Here is an 18,100-nt window from a genome sequence, read left to right on the forward strand (position 1 = left end):
TATGCTTATTTTTATAGTCTGCTGACGTGACATCCCATAAAACAGAATAATTCTCGTACAATTCAATTAATTTTATCGTTTTCTCGTGATCCCACATGTTGCTCTTCTTGCTGCAATATTGCGACTGAAAGCAAACAGCACATGCAAACAAGCAAGCAACTGACGCAACCAAGTTAACGGTAAAATTCTGTATACAGGCGACAACCAAAAATAGTTGCCATAAACAGTATTTGCAAATTTTTTGTTTGCAGAAAAGTGTTTGCACTCGTGTTCAAACGTGCAAATTTGATTGCAGTAATCAAATTGCTGCAAATTGTTTGCATCGTGTGTACCTAGCTTAACAGTGAAGTATCACAGAAGTCTGGACACAACATTTCGTTGCTCTAGCTCTAACTCTTATAGTCTGAGAACTGAGTTGCTCTCTGACTGCTACCGAAGACAGACGTGTTTTTCAAGCGTTCCGTTCTGCTGCCGTGTTCAGAAGTACAGAGTGTAAGTTATAAATTGCCAAGACATTACGCGCTACAAGTGCGAGTTAATTCGGTGCAGAAGAGTGCAGAAATTAGCATGTTAATATTTGCTAATTTACCTCTGCAAAAGCCACGTGCAAACTTTACAAGTGCGAATAGTTCGTCTACAGGTTCGAGCTCGAAGTTTGAGCTTACGGCTCGTGTCCCCGCTGAAGCTTGCGGTTCTTGTCTCCACTAGTGCCGTAGTGTTGAGATACGTCGCTAGAGGGAGTCACATAGACAATGGATGTAGATACGGAGGCCGACGCCGGCGACACTAGCCTGGCTAGTGTAGGGGCGAGCTCGTCGTCGAGCGTTCCCGCCCACAGGCTGGGCCGGCCGAAATCCACAGCCGCCAAAAAGAGAGCCAAGAAGATCGGGCTTGGGATTGGGCTATCCGGAGAGCAGCCAATCCCAGCCGAGAGATCGCTACCACCATCGCTCCCCTTTGAGGAGGCTGTTGCGACGCCAGGCACCTCTGCCGCTACTGCCAACCGGTACGACGAGCTGGTCATGGCCTCCACCAAGACCCGCTGCTGCTGCCCACACGGGCACCACCGTCGTTACTACCGCTGCGTATGCGACAGCCTTCCCGCACCGAGCGCCGTCGCTGCACCGATCCCAAAGCCTAGGGATACCTGGTCTGATCTAATAAAGAGCAAGAACCCGGAAGAGACCAGCAAGGAGCTTGTGGAGCGAGTCAAGAAGACCGTGGTGCCGACACTTGGAGTCCGCGTCCACGAGGCTCGCGAGCTGAAGAGCGGAGGAGCGATTATTCGCACCCCTTCAGTGAGCGAACTGAGGAAGGTAGTGGCCAGCAGCAAATTTACCGAAGCAGGACTGGAGGTTAAGAAGAGTCCAACAACGTGGACACGTCCATCACACCTGAAAAGTTCATGGAGGAGCTCTTCACGAAGAACCTGGAGGAGACCATGACTGCCGCGGAATTCAAAAAGTCGGTTCACCTGGGCCAGTAAGCCCTGGTCGGTCACGGACGGCGCCACGATCAACGTGACGCTAGAGGTCGACGCGAAGGCACAGGAGGCGTTGCACGACGTATAAACTGGTTTAGATGCCGCTGCCGCTCCTTGGTGCGAACATACGCCTGCCACAGGTGTGCAGGCTTTGACCACAAGGTGTCCCAATGCCACCGGTGTGGACAGAACGGCCGATTAATATTTGCTGATGTCTGAAGACATCAAAAGCACCCGTACAACCCGCAGAAGCCTTCCCAACACAAAGCCACATACAGTGGGGAGAAAAACTGAGTACATGTTCAAAGACTTTGCACATAAATGCCCACAGAATGAAAACGATCAAAGCAAAACAAACAATTTTTTTTCAGTATTGCCTTATCAAATCAGAATGCATTCTAGTGAAAGAGAAATAAAGAACAAAAGAATGGGGGAAAAGAAAACGAAAAAACTCTTGGTCTCTAATTCAAATGCATTATTATTTGAAACTCCTTTTGAAGTTGAAAATAAAATCCAGTGCTTAACTGAAAACGGCTGCTCGTCTCGAAAAATTGCAAAAGCATTAAATATAAGCCAGTCGGTGGTAATTAGAGTGCAGAAAAGGCGTGGAGTTGCCTCTAAGAATATTTCTGGTGGATGCCCCCCACTGTTAAGAGATGGTGACGCCAGGCTAATAGTCGCAAATCTTAAAAAAGATCCTCAAATAACACCAGAAGATGGTGCCACGGCTACTGGCAAAAATGTTAGTCGATGGACAACAATAATGGAACCTATGGACCCTTCAAGAAATCGGCTATGTGGATGAAATAAAAAAGAAAAAACCGCCGTTATCTAAAAAAAATGTTGAGGGTCGTTTAAAATTTGCCAAAAAAAACCGAGACTGGGCCATAGACGATTGCAAAAAAGTTATTTGGTCAGATGAGTCAAAGTTTAACGGGACGGGAGTTTGACGGGAAGCAGTATTGCTGGAAACGCCCAGGCGAATCGTTACAACGACGTCATATAAAGGAAACCGTCAAGCACGGAGGCGGCAATGTTATGGCGTGGGGTTTCTTTGCGTGGTGGAAGCTCGGTCCCTTAGTAAAAATAGAAGGGATAATTTAAAAGGAGGACTACCGTAGCATTCTACAAACCCATCTTGCCAACTTTTTGGATGTATGCTCATACAGTATCAGTCGGCTGAACTAACATTTCTGCAGGATGGAGACCCCAAGCCATGATGCAATTATACAAGGTGGTCTCGTCGGGAGCCGAAGTTCGTTCGTGTTGTCCCTCACCGTCAGTGCATTCTTGCTTGTTGATGATGAAGGTTGTTCACGGACGATTTTTTTGATATATTCTTAACCCTTATGTCCCGACAGCAAAAAAATTACATATTGCATATTATATAAATAGCATATAAAAAAAATATCACAGAATTAGAAGTAATATTTATATATTATGTAAAAGAAAATTTTAATATAACTAAAAATGTTAAAGACAAATTTTTAAGGGGGTTAATCTACATCAACATATGCCGTCTCACTCGCACTCATTATGCTATGTGCCCTTCATTCGCGCTTATTGCTAGCATACGTTATGGGACTGACTTTTGCCGACGAGACCACCTTGCATAATTGCATCATGCCCCAAGCATAGAGCAAAAGTGGTTAAGGAATGGCATTCGACTCAAAGTTTTATGTTGATGGAGTGGCACCCACGAAGTCCCGACCTCAATCCCATTGAAAACTTGTGGTCAATCGTGAAGCGACGGCTAGGACAATATGATACCTCTCCCACTAACTTCGACATGTTGTTGCAAAAAATAGACTATGAGTGGATGGAAATTCCCCACGACATTTTGCATAATTTGGTAGATAGTATGCCTAGACGTATCTTTTGAGTTATAACAAATAAAGGGCTATGGAGCAAATATTAAAAAATGACAACAAAATTTCAATTGCCAAAAGTGCAAAACTGAGTACATACGAGTGCCATTCATTTTGAATTTTTCTACGTTAAATGGAATATTTTATTTTTTTTTTTGTTTAACTATGAAATTTTGTTAATTTTTTGTTATTGAATAAATCCATCATACAACCGCTGTTTATTGATTTCGAACGTTAGCTGTGGTAGCTGAAGGAGATTCTCTTGGTTCAAGAATAAGGCGTAGTGGCCGCACGTGGCGGATGGCTGCGGGCGGGTCCTGGCGATCATCCGGTTGGTGTTGGTCTACGTCGCGGAGGTTTAAGTTCGCTCCGAGGATATTTGGTTGTGGAGGTTTAAGTGCGCTCCGAGGAGAAGATTTGGTTGCGGTGGTTTAAGTGCGCTCCGAGATGATTTGGTTGCGGAGGTTTAAGTGTTTTCCGAGAGGCGAGGTTGTCGGATGATGAATTACGCTCTGAGAGGGATGGAAGGATCGCGGGAGCTGTTGGTGGCTGCTGCCAATGCTTACCAGTCCAGTGGCCGGAGCCGAACTGATGATGATCTCTCTGGCGGCGCCCGTTTTATTTCCGAAGGGCAGCTGTTGTTTACTTGCGTGTATGGAGGTGCTATGGGCGCACAGGTCTGGTCAGCTGTAGGTGTGACCGTCGAGGGCTGTGCTACGGGCACATTGGTGATGATCATCTGATTGTGATTTTACGTTTCGTTTGGTGGCTATCCATACAGTATATAAATGTGCCAGTTCATACTAGAATGTGTCACACGCTGGGCTACCAGTTTTGGATCCCCAGAGACTTCGGCTCTGGCGTTCGGGTACTGACGCGTCATCGTGAGAGAGCGCAGAGAGAACATCTTTTGTGTGTTTGTATGCTTTTTTTCGTTTTCAGAGATCTGATGCTGATGCTAATTTCTGTTTTCTGTTGTGCCACCAGCATATTTGAATGTAAGGGTGCACATGCATTCCCAGCAAACCAACTAACGTGCCTTTTGCGAGAGTTCCGCAAAATGCTCGCATACGATTCCCTTGCGAGCTATCATAAATGATACTTTCACTGCCACAAACTGAACGACACAAGTATCATATTTCTATCATATGCGAGTCCGAATGCGAGCGTTTTGTCGGGTTAAGTCTCGCTAGAGCTGAAATTGAAGTTTGGTTCTTGTTTTGGGTCTTTTGATGAGCTGACCTACCGCCACAAAATAAATAAAGAATAGGCAGGGGTGGGGGTATGGTACACTAGGGCGCGGAAAATAAAATAAAAGCTATTATTTATTTGATTTATACCACAAAATATGAAATATTACAATAATATAATTACACATTTATTTCCTTATTTTAAACAGGTTGATTATAAATTATAAATATTATTTAAACGCTGTCGGCTCTCGACTTCTTTGTTTATCCCATATAAAAAAGTGATTTTAACTAAAAAAAATGATATATTTAAATATAAGATCTAAGAAAATCATAGCTCGCAAACGACGGTCAACACTTTTTCCCTTGGCTGTCTCCTTACTGACAAAACCGAAAAAGACCACGAAGACACGGTCCCTCACTGAGCAGAACACTTTTTGTCTCTTCGCTTGTGATATGTACATATGTTTTTCGGGTTTTCGGGTGATCCCGACACACGATCGTGTCACACAATAACAACTTAGAGAGACACTTTGGTCAAGCGCTCACAGCGCAGAGCAGAACCAAAAAACTGCCTGAGTAAAGTGTTTTTAGTTTTTTTTTCGTGTATATGTTTATTTATTCATGTTTTCCGCATCTTTTGGGCTTGTATTGTATTGTAACATGTATATTTCTTTGCAAAATTGGCAAACGAACATTTTCGTTTTGCTTTTCACGATTCATTTTCAGCTCCAATAGTCAAACCGTATAGAATTCACAAAAATTGATAGTTGCCATAAGCATTACACATGCAAGCACGCATACATACGCAAAAGACACTTTGTTCGTTTGCTCGCGGCAAGATGCTCAGTGAAGAACAGGAACAAAAGAGAAGTGAAAAAATCGCTCTTTGCTTGAGCGAAGAGCGAGTTGAGCAAAAACAGATTTGATCGGGTCTTTTCAGTCCATTTTCTCAATGTGTCCGTCCATGATGCAATTATATAAGGTGGTCTCGTCGGCAAAAGTCAGTCCCATAACGTATGCTAGCAATAAGTGCGAATGAAGGGCACATAGTATAATGAGTGCGAGTGAGACGGCATATGTTGATGTAGATTAACCCTTAACCCTTAACAGGCTTAACAGGTTTAAAATTTTAACATAAAATGATTTTACTGATATATTAATATTTAAACTTTATGCAGCCATTAAAAATTTGTCTTTAACATTTTTAGCTATATTAAAATTTTCTTTTACATAATATATAAATATTACTTCTAATTCTGTGATATTTTTTTTATATGCTATTTATATAATATGCAATATGTAATTTTTTTGCTGTCGGGACATAAGGGTTAAGAATATATCAAACAAATCGTCCGTGAACAACCTTCATCATCAACAAGCAAGAATGCACTGACGGTGATGGACAACACGAACGAACTTCGGCTCCCGACGAGACCACCTTGTATAATTGCATTATGTCTTCAGCAGCAACGAAATAATTCTGGACTCTCGAGCCTCAGCACCGTCGAAGCGGTGGTCGCGGATCGCCGATGTCTTTGGAGAGGCACAGTGGGACCTTTGGCCGTCTCAGCTTGCTAAATTAGTTAGTGAATATGAGTTCAATAAATATTTGCACACTGAAAAAATGTTAAACTTTGAGTGCTTCTATCTCCTAAACTAAAACTATCTTGAAAATTCGATTGGAAAATTCTCTATAAGATGCGTACATTAAATTTATCTAAAGCACTCATACAATTTTTTTACTATTTCGGCTGAGTCCCCACTGTGCCGCGCCAAAGACATTAGCGACCACGCTGCCCTACCGTTTCGACACGCAGACACTGACATTCTTTCAGTGCGCTTGTGTGTGAAGCTAAAAGCCGTATATGCTGCGGGCGAAACCGCGGTTTATGGCCGTACCGACCTAGGACATACACACATATACACAATTACAAGCATATTTCTGGCTTCCCAGTGGACCAAAAAGCGATAGTAAAACGGAACTATCATAAAATGTCCGGAAACGGACTTAGAAATGATAAAAATCCGGGAGCTCGCAGACGGACTCAGAAAAGAGCATTTACCGGACGAAAACCGTGCGACGACCAAAGTCTCGCAAAACTATCACAAACGGACTTAAAAACGGGCACAATACGCAAGAAACGCCGGATCACGTAATAGAACATGAACGAACATGTCAAACTGCGGCCCGGCACAACGCCGCCGTTTTTTCGTTTTGTGTTATTTTGTGATTAAAAACCGCAGCAGAAGGACGTAAACGGGGAGTCAAATCATAAAAATAGTGAAAACGAGGGGGAACGTTGTGAGTTGCTGCGGACACCGCAACTCTACGGTTATACCCGATACTAAGTCAGTATGGCTCTCCTCCGGCAGACGCCGCTAATATTTAACGACACGACAAAGAGTGCGTGCGAGAGAGACAGAAAATCAGTTTGAGCGTGACGTCGGGCGCTGCGTAGCCACTGCAAATTGATTTGTTCCTTTTGGCTATAAAAATGATCTGATCTGATCCAGATTCAGCAATCTAATAGATATGGTCATTATCTATGATTCTGCGTTTTTAGTTTTCTCGAATATGCAATATTGTGCATGCAACAGATTTTCGTCCTTTGTGGGGGCGGATGGGGGTATGGCGAAATTCTGAGATATACGTTTTATAGTGACACTTTAAAGGAGTGTGTGTACCAAATTTGGTTACTCTAGCCTTAATAGTCTCTGAGATTTGTGGTTGCCTCAGATTTTCGTCCTTTGCGGGGGCGGAAGGGGTTGTGGCGAAATTTGGACATGAAACGGTCAAGGTCCGATATCACAGGAGTGTGGATACCAAATTTGGTTGCTCTGGCTCTTATAGGTTCTGAGATCCTTGAACTCATATTTTGCAATTGGCAAAACCGACCATGAATCCTGTGTGTTAGAGTGAGACAGAGCGAGAAAGAGTGAAATTGTTTTCGTGATTCTGGCTGTAATAATTATACGATCTGGTTCAGATTTTGCACTCTAGAAGATATAGTCATCTTCTACGATTCTGCGTTTTTAGTTTTCTCGTATCTTTAAAATTGTGCATGCCACAGATTTTCGCCCTTTGTGGGGGCGGAAGTGGGCGGGGCAAAGCTTTGAAATACTTTTGGAGCAGTGACATATCACAGAAGTCTGGATCCAAAACATCGTTGCTCTAGCTCTTATAGTCATTGAGCATTAGGCGCTGAAGGGGACGGACAGACGGACGGACGGACAGACGGACAGACGGACGGACGGACAGACAGACAGGGCTCAATCGACTCGGCTATTGATGCTGATCAAGAATATATATACTTTATAGGGTCGGAAACGATTCCTTCTGGACGTTACACACATCCACTTTTACCACAAATCTAATATACCCCAATACTCATTTTGAGTATCGGGTATAAAAAGGAAAAATCGGAAAGTAAATTATTATTTATTTAATAGTATAGTATAGTGCACAAAATTTGAGTTTGGGAGCAGTATAAGACCCCAAAAAGACAACAATCTACACATTCTGTGTATATATTTTTTTCTAGCCATCTTCTTGTGCATCAGGCCACCTGCGTCAACGAATATAACAATTTTCGCTGGAACTGACTTTGCGCACCATTTTTTTTATACACAGGGGAGTACTAATATTAATAAAAAATGCCATTTAAGCGTAAAAGCAGGAAATATATATGCGAATCGAAGCATATCAATAAAAGAGACCAAGAGACCAGCTAATGATTTGTTCCAGCTTTTGTCCGAAAAAATTCCAGGGCTACCACGAGATGTTCGAACTTTGAAATGCACGCCACGTGGGGTTATTAAAAGGACTGTGGCTCCAGGAAGCTATGTGCACTACGGTGGAAAAGACGCGCTAACTGATTTTCTTAGTAGGGTTTTGTATGAATCTGCAAACGTTAGCTTAAATATTAATGTGGACGGACTTCCATTATATAAAAGTTCACTTAAACAAGCCTGGCCCATTTTAATTAATGTCAATGGCACAAAGCCAATTCTTGTAGCTGGGATATATGTAGGGAATTCCAAGCCCAGCGATCCCAATATTTACTTAGAAGAATTTGTAAACGAGTTATTAGAATTGATTGAGGATGGCATAATTTTTCAAAGTAGAAAGCTTCATATTAGCATTAGATCCATTGTTTGCGATGCACCGGCTCGTGCATATATTTTGGGTGTTAAACATCACTCTGGATTTTATTCTTGCAACAAATGCACTCAAAAGGGCGAAAGTTTTCAAAGGCGAATAGTTTTTAAAGTGTCAGAGTTTCAGAAATCGCTTACATCCAGAACATCACAACTTACAGGAGAAATTAGTTTTAGAAAACTTGCCAATTGATATGGTCAATCAGTTTCCCTTTGATTATATGCATGTAGTTTGTCTTGGCATTATGAAAACATTACTAGTGGCATTAGTAAGGGTTAAAGGACACCAATTTTCTTTGGATCGGCATACAATCAACTTAATAAGTTCCAAATTGATATCGTTTCGAAAGTTTATACCTAGAGAATTTAATAGAAAGCCAAGATCCCTTGATGATCTTGAAAGATTTAAGGCCACAGAATTCCGAACATTTTTGTTGTATACTAGACCAATTGTTTTGAAAAACTCAGTTTACTCAATGATTTTGTAAAACAAATTCCCTCATTATAGATATTTTCCATGCTTACATTTAATTTTCATTGCCTAACACATTTAAGCACACAGTCCCTAGCCTTCGGCTCTTTAGAGACAATAAGCTCTTTTCCATTTGAAAATTTTCTAGGATTGTTGAAAAATATGGTAAAAAATTGCGATTTTGTAATAGAGCAATTGTATAATCGTATAGTAGAGCGAAGTATTTTGAAAGTTGTACCTAAAACAAAAACATTAGATTTTAAAAATGTCACAAATAAAATTTCCTACAACGATTTATTTTTCGATTTGAAAGAATCAAATAGTTTTTACTTTATTAAAGATAGCACTTCATACAAAATATTTAAAATTTGTGACATTCAAAATAGTACGTTGCATAGCCGATTAGTTGTTGATCTTGAACCTTTTTTTATTTTCCCAATAGACTCTACCCTTGTCGGCATATTTTCTTCAAAGAATATTAATTACGAATTAAATGTAGTGCAGCATCCAATAGAAAAAATTTCCGGAAAAATCATTCACATATTAGATACTGATGTGCACATTTATTTTCCATTAATTCACTAATTCCACAAAGGATGAACCATTATACAAACTTATTTATCATGGATTCTGGAAATATTGCACAACTAAATGAGTATGTTCCAGACACCCAGCAGTCATGTAAGAAAATTTCTTCATATTTCCCAAATAAATGTTCAAAAATTATTTCTAATTACAGCTATCATAGAAAAAATGAATAAACTGGACCAAAAAATGGACCTTATACTTAATAAACTCGACGGAATAAATATCCTGGACAAAAAAATTGACCTTATGCTTAATAAACTCGACGGAATAAATAACCTGGACAAAAAAATGGACATCATGATTAATAAACTGGACCGAAACACAGCGGAAATGGTGGCTCTTCGTTCCGAAATCGGCTCCATTAAGGCGAAGGTTTGTGGTGAGATCCGCAAACCCAAAGTAGTTCTGCCTTGCCAACCGAGGTCGCACGACAGTGCTCTTGGCGGGGCACAGAGGAGAAAAAGTGCATTAGGGGCTTGCGGGTTACTCTAGCCATCCGTAGTAAGTATTATTTTTAAATTAATATGTATATCGTAATATAATAAACATGATTATTTGTTTACAGCGGGATTTAAGGAAAGATTTTCGTTAGAAGACGCCGATTTCGACCGAATCACGCAAAAATTTTTCCAGTACGCCCAGGACAGAGTGTCGAAGGAGAAAAAACAAATTAAATTTAATTCACTAATATAATTTTTTAATCTATTTATGTACCACCAAATTAAAAATTAAAATTAACGAGGGGGAACGTTGTGAGTTGCTGCGGACACCGCAACTCTACGGTTATACCCGATACTAAGTCAGTATGGCTCTCCTCCGGCAGACGCCGCTAATATTTAACGACACGACAAAGAGAGCGTGCGAGTCTCTCTCGAAATCAGTCTGAGCGTGACGTCGGGCGCTGCGTAGCCACTGCAAATTGATTTGTTTCTTTTGGCTATACAAATTATCTGATCTGATCCAGATTCAGCAATCTAATCGATATGGTCATTATCTATGATTCTGCGTTTTTAGTTTTCTCAAATCTGCAATATTGTGGATGCAACAGATTTTCGTCCTTTGTGGGGGCGGATAGGGGTGGGGCGAAATTCTGAGATATACGTTTTATAGTGACATCTTAAAGGAGTGTGTGTACCAAATTTGGTTACTCTAGCCTTAATAGTCTCTGAGATTTGTGGTTGCCTCAGATTTTCGTCCTTTGCGGGGGCGGAAGGGGGTGTGGCGAAATTTGGACAGGAAACGGTCAAGGTCCGATATCACACGAGTGTGGATACCAAATTTGGTTGCTCTGGCTTTTATAGGTTCTGAGATCCTTGAACTCATATTTTGCAATTGGCAAAACCGACCATGAAACCTGTGTGTTAGAGTGAGACAGAGCGAGAAAGAGTGAAATTGTTTTCGTGATTCTGGCTGTAATAATTATACGATCTGGTTCAGATTTTGCACTCTAGAAGATATAGTCATCTTCTACGATTCTGCGTTTTTAGTTTTCTCGTATCGTCGAAATTGTGGATGCCACAGATTTTCGCCCTTTGTGGGAGCGGAAGTGGGCGGGGCAAAGTTTTGAAATATTTTTGGAGCAGTGACATATCACAGAAGTCTGGATCCAAAACATCGTTGCTCTAGCTCTTATAGGCTCTGAGCATTAGGCGCTGAAGGGGACGGACAGACGGACAGACGGACGGACGGACGGACGGACAGACGGACAGACAGACATGGCTCAATCGACTCGGCTATTGATGCTGATCAAGAATATATATACTTTATGGGGTCGGAAACGATTCCTTCTGGACGTTACACACATCCACTTTTACCACAAATCTAATATACCCCAATACTCATTTTGAGTATCGGGTATAATTAAAATAAAATTAAAAATTATAAAAACCAAAAAAAAATTGTGCGTCCCTTTTCATATTACTTTCGGCTCGCAAAAGATATCATAAAGGGCTCGCAAACGATATTGCAAAAGGCTCGCAAACGATATTGCAAAAGGCTCGCAAAAGATATCATAAGCGGCTCGCAAAAGTCTCGCAAAAAATATCATAAGCGGCTAGCAAAAGTCTCGCAAAAGATATCATAAAAGGCTCGCAAAAGATCCGTTTTTAAGCTACCGAAAATGAAACTTTCACTGCCACAAACTGAGCGACTAGTGATTCATTTTCTTATCGTTTTCGGATCTCAATTCGATAGTTTTAATATGTATATCGTATTATAATAAACATGATTATTTGTTTACAGCGGGATTTAAGGAAAGATTTTCGTTAGAAGACGCCGATTTCGACCGAATCACGCAAAAATTTTTCCAGTACGCCCAGGACAGAGTGTCGAAGGAGAAAAAACAAATTAAATTTAATTCACTAATATAATTTTTTAATCTATTTATGTACTACCAAAATTAAAAATTAAAATTAATTAAAATAAAATTAAAAATTATAAAAACCAAAAAAAAAAATGTGCGTCCCTTTTCATATTACTTTCGGCTCGCAAAAGATATCATAAAGGGCTCGCAAACGATATTGCAAAAGGCTCGCAAACGATATTGCAAAAGGCTCGCAAAAGATATCATAAGCGGCTCGCAAAAGTCTCGCAAAAAATATCATAAGCGACTAGCAAAAGTCTCGCAAAAGATATCATAAAAGGAAAAAATGCTTTTTCAATTTTCGTTTGACGCTTCATGGTACAGGCGCGCGCAGCTAGTACTTCAATTCTCTTTTATGCTACCTTCGCCTCCGAAATGCTACTCGGCTTCGCACACAAGCGCACTGAAAGAACCCAGTGGACCAAAAAGCGATAGTAAAACGGAACTATCATAAAATGTCCGGAAACGGACTTAGAAATGATAAAAATGTGTATAAAAAAAATGGTGCGCAAAGTCAGTTCCAGCGAAAATTGTTATATTCGTTGACGCAGGTGGCCTGATGCACAAGAAGATGGCTAGAAAAAAATATATACACAGAATGTGTAGATTGTTGTCTTTTTGGGGTCTTATACTGCTCCCAAACTCAAATTTTGTGCACTATACTATACTATTAAATAAATAATAATTTACTTTCCGATTTTTCCTTTTTTTCACTATTTTTATGATTTAACTCCCCGTTTACGTCCTTCTGCTGCGGTTTTTAATCACAATCATGTTCTATTACGTGATCCGGCGTTTCTTGCGTATTGTGCCCGTTTTTAAGTCCGTTTGTGATAGTTTTGCGAGACTTTGGTCGTCGCACGGTTTTCGTCCGGTAAATGCTCTTTTCTGAGTCCGTCTGCGAGCTCCCGGATTTTTATCATTTCTAAGTCCGTTTCCGGACATTTTATGATAGTTCCGTTTTACTATCGCTTTTTGGTCCACTGGGAAGCCAGAAATATGCTTGTAATTGTGTATATGTGTGTATGTCCTAGGTCGGTACGGCCATAAACCGCGGTTTCGCCCGCAGCATATACGGCTTTTAGCTTCACACACAAGCGCACTGAAAGAATGTCAGTGTCTGCGTGTCGAAACGGTAGGGCAGCGTGGTCGCTAATGTCTTTGGCGCGGCACAGTGGGGACTCAGCCGAAATAGTAAAAAAATTGTATGAGTGCTTTAGATAAATTTAATGTACGCATCTTATAGAGAATTTTCCAATCGAATTTTCAAGATAGTTTTAGTTTAGGAGATAGAAGCACTCAAAGTTTAACATTTTTTCAGTGTGCAAATATTTATTGAACTCATATTCACTAACTAATTTAGCAAGCTGAGACGGCCAAAGGTCCCACTGTGCCGCTCCAAAGACATCGGCGATCCGCGACCACCGCTTCGACGGTTCTGAGGCTCGAGAGTCCAGAATTGCCGAACAGACGAAACCGATGGGCAGCGGGGTCGCGGTAGAGACGAAGTACAGGCGAGAAGGGAATTGAAACCCCGCGCGCTCCCTCGTGCCTTTTGGGTCCTAATGTTTGGACCCGCCAAAGAACAGCTTTTTGGTCGCTCATGCAACATCTTGGTATTGTATAGTCTTTGGTAAAAGGCAATCGCCGCTGAGAGGATCGATTAAACCAAGAGTCGATTCCGTTACTATTGCCGGAGATACAATGTATGTACAGTGGATCAGAGCTTTAATGAACCAAAGCACTTTACAAATTTAAAAGTTTCAGAATATCTAAACCATCAAACTTACCAATGAAAATCAAATATATGTATTCTGAGGCTTTTAAGTTTTTCATCTCAAGCTCTGTATTTGGTTTTCTCCAGACATACAGTATGTCAAGAAACTCTTTACACACTGAAATTAAATTACATTTTTTGACTTTGGATAAGAAAATAATGGCCTTTGGTTCAAATATATCAAATTTTTTTTATTCCTCACCATTCAGGGATTAATTATGAAGTAGTTAGTGAAAAAAGAATAACAAAACTATAAATAGGTAACTTACAAAACAACAAAAACAATGATTACTCATTTTTGACACTGTCAAGAAACTCTACACAAAATATTTTCATTTTTTAAATTCAAAATTCTTCGTAATTATTTAATATATTTAACTTATTTTAATATTTGGTATGTCCTCCCTTAGCATTGACTACATGCTGGAGCCGTTTTTTCATCGAATTTATCAGTTTTTGTAGGTCATACTCAAAGGGATCTTTTGCCACTCTTCCAGTATGAATTCTTTGAGCTGATTTCGGTTTTTGGGCTGTCTTTTTCCCACTTTCTTCTTCAAATAGGCCCACAAATTTTCAATGGGGCTTAGATCGGGGCTCTGGGGTGGTGTATCAATAACTTTTCCACAGTTGTAAAGCACCCAAGCTCTCACATTGGACTCTATGTTTCGGATCAAAGTCTTGATAAAACTTGAATTTGGCCATATTGTCCGTAATGAGCCCAAATTTCTCCGCACTGCTTTTTAAATTTGTTTTTAAAATTTTGAGGTACTGTTTGACATCCATTGTGTTCTCAATAAATGCAATATTTCCCACTCCTCGGATAGAGATGCACCCCCAAATCATAACCGCAAGTTTTCCAAACTTTACAGTCGGAAAGATGTTTCGGTTATCTAAAGCTATTAACGGCTTGCGCCATACTCTGGGTGGACCATCATTGTAATAAAGCATCATTTTTGTTTCGTCGCAATATATGACGTCATCCCAATACTCTGCCGGCTTACTGATCATGTTAACAGCGAAAGTGAAGCGATTTTCCACATTGACCGACGAAAGCAGCGGTTTTTTTCGTGCCACTCTGGAAGAGTATCTATGGCATAGAATAACCTGGCGTACTGTTTCGTGTGAAACAACCAAGTCAAGTTCTTCGTCAAGTTCCTTGGCCAGAGTCCTGACCGATATTTGCCAATTTGGATTAACTTTCCTCATGATTACGCGGTCTGCCCGTCTGTCTATCTTCCTTTTACGGCCACCTCCAGATTTTGTTTCCAGGCTCCCTTCGTTCTTCGCGCGACTTAGGACATTGTAAATTGTTTTCCTTGATACTGAAAACATGTCTACCATGTCTCCAACAGATTTGCCCAACTGGTGATTATAGTAAATCAACTGGACAACGTCAAAGCTTAGTCTTTTGCCAGGCATTTTAAAAATTTCAGAAAGTTAGTCTGTAGATGTGCACTGGTCAAAATTTCGCAACCAAATCAAAGTCAATGCAAAAATAGAGCAGCACTGAGCAACGCCAGAAGCATAGATTACGGTAAAGTCCCGTTTTTTCTAAGAACGAGATCAAAACAGAGCTCGAAAACGAAATGTGTAAAGAGTTTCTTGACAGTGTCAAAAATGAGTAATCATTGTTTTTGTTGTTTTGTAAGTTACCTATTTATAGTTTTGTTATTCTTTTTTCACTAACTACTTCATAATTAATCCCTGAATGGTGAGGAATAAAAAAAATTTGATAAATTTGAACCAAAGGCCATTAATTTCTTATCCAAAGTCAAAAAATGTAATTTAATTTCAGTGTGTAAAGAGTTTCTTGACATACTGTATGTATGTCGGTTGAGCTTGGACTCATCCTCGAAAACGACCGAGTTCCGAAATATTTGGTCTTTAGTAACATGTTCATTAGCGAAATTAAGCCGACTGTTTTGATTTTATTTTGCTTATAAACGGCTTATTTCTGGCTACTCGGCCATTAAAATCGTGTTCCTCCTGCTCCGTAAAAATTTTGTTTGGGGCCTTTCAGCCTTTATCAGCTATCCGATTTTCATGAATGAACCGCGGTATAATATGCTTAACCGTTGACTCGAGAAGATTTACCACATCCGCAGTTTTGCGTCGAGGATGGCCGTCTTTATAATGGTGAATCACCAATTCATGACTATTCTTTTGATATAGAAAACTGAGATCACCCTGAATTTTGTCAAACAAATTATTTTACATCCGAAAGAAGACATAGGAAAACGAAATACAGTTATTCGTTGCGATGATCGAGAGATAATGGAGTGGGAAATAAGCTGTAGTTCAAATAAGATGTGCGGGTGTTTTCTAGTGCGCATTTTGTTTTTTCCTTTTTGCGGGTAACCGAGAAGAATATTGAACTTTTTGGTTGGTAAGATTCTTAACATTCTTAACAGAATTGTACTCAAATTTTGTTTATAGCACTGCTCAATTGATTTTTACAGAGGTTTGAAGTTTGAAAAGTGCTCTGGTTCATTTAAGCTGTGAGCCACTATAGATTAGATTGTTTGAATGCTTGCAAGAGAAAATCGAGGAGATAAAAGGTGCTGATGCATTTGCAGCCGAGTTGGAAGAGCTGGCGATTGTAACTGTGAGAGTGAAATAGATTAAGATGATTTACTTTTCAGAGCACGTATTTATTCAACTCATCCGCCATTTAGAATGATCGAGCGTCCATCTACATACTTTTCATGTGGCCGTCTCTTCGGTATTTTCCTGGAGTGGCCATACATTTATGGATTCTTAATGTAAGCTAGTGATGCCGTATTGGCTGGTATAGGTTGTAATGGGGCTGCCGTACAGAGTGATAGGGGTTATCCTACCACATAATTAAGGAAAAGATAATTAGGATTATTGGCGCCTTTGATGCAGCAATCGATACGAAGCTTGCACTGTCTTTCTCAGCCCCAACTCGTGCTAGACTTCCGAAGTTGGTGGCATTACCCAAATTTAGTGGGAGTTAATTTGGAGTTTAGAAATTTCATTAGCCTTTTCGATAAATTTAATCATTTGATTTCGTGCCTCTCTGATAAAAAGTTACGAACAATAAAGGCGTTCCAAGTCACTGAGGCCAATTATGGAGTGGCCATGGCGGGCCTAAAACGAGTATACGACGAGTTCACCCAGTGTCGAAAAAAAAGTGGGATGAACAGATTACTTATGAGATTTTACCCTTTGGTCCGACTTTGAGAAAGTCTTGCATCGCCGATACCAGGATCTGTCTGCTGATTAATCGACCAAACCAGGACAATGTCATGCCAAGCAAGCAACATAATTGCAGTTCATTTTCTTGTTCTTCCACATCCACCAACAGTAGAACTCAGCAATTCAGAAGACCATGTAGTGTCAAACTGGCCTCCATTTTTGCGCCTCTCGGTTATGCAAAGGTTTGCAATGCAAAGCCAATAAATGCTCACATCATACATTATTGCCTAGATACACAGTGACTGCCGGCGTTGCCGCCAACCCAAGAGATAACTTCTCCTCCGTCAGATCAGGATCAAGCTTCCACGTCACATGGTCTGCATACGACATTGTTGAACAGGGTATGTCGATCGTATGTGTCCGAACTTAGAGCGGTGAACACACTTTGGCCAGAGCTCTGGATCTCAAACCAATACAGATCCCTAGAGGGGAGTCGTGAACATAATTCACAATCTAAAGGAAAAAATACACACAGTTGAGAAGTCGCGAATTAATGGTAGTGAGTTCTCACTTGATTTTTGGATCCTGAAATCAATAGAAATCAGGTGTAAAAACTGCCAAAATCCTACTCCTACGGGCGGTAATGTAATGTGTCCCGATGTTCTGGTGTGGTAGTTGTTGTTGATTAATAATACATGTAGATTTAAGAATAAAGATGTATGGGTGTAACTTTTGTATATATACATATGTAATAGAAATAAGAAAAGTTAATGCTGCAACAGGCCTGCATGCATTGATGTGTCCACCTAGCTAGATTATAATGTCCAAAATTTAAATTTAAAAAATAGTAATAGTAGCTACGGTTGAAATCAGTGTGTGTGTGTCAATCGTTCCTCCTTTTAGACTTCCGACATGGCTATGAGTGCACCTATCCAGGCCACGACATAAAATATTAAAGGCAACTGTATGTCCTCTGCCAAGGACTACCTTTTGCGGCTTGAGAATCACTTTAGAGAATCACTGATTAGGTTTTCGGCACT

The 18,100-nt window shown here is 40.3% G+C and overlaps 1 protein-coding gene and 1 long non-coding RNA gene across 11 annotated transcripts in view; one reads left to right on the forward strand and one right to left on the reverse strand.

The window, feature by feature from the left end:
- The window catches only part of nAChRalpha7 (nicotinic Acetylcholine Receptor alpha7), a 208,126-nt gene that overhangs the window by 134,972 nt on the left and 55,054 nt on the right, over positions 1 to 18,100 (reverse strand). The gene's annotated exons all lie outside the window — the stretch shown is intronic.
- Positions 411 to 10,475, forward strand: LOC117185181 (uncharacterized). 3 transcript variants are annotated; one of them, XR_004470759.1, is made up of 4 exons: positions 411 to 492; positions 9,617 to 9,855; positions 9,914 to 10,263; positions 10,328 to 10,475. It is a non-coding gene; the product is annotated as an uncharacterized lncRNA (long non-coding RNA). The 3 variants fall into 3 exon arrangements; XR_004470760.1 differs by having other exon boundaries at positions 415 to 492; positions 9,770 to 9,855; XR_004470761.1 differs by lacking the exon at positions 9,617 to 9,855.

This window comes from Drosophila pseudoobscura, chromosome X, assembly GCF_009870125.1.
Source record: "Drosophila pseudoobscura strain MV-25-SWS-2005 chromosome X, UCI_Dpse_MV25, whole genome shotgun sequence".
NCBI classification, from domain to species: Eukaryota; Metazoa; Arthropoda; class Insecta; order Diptera; family Drosophilidae; genus Drosophila; species Drosophila pseudoobscura.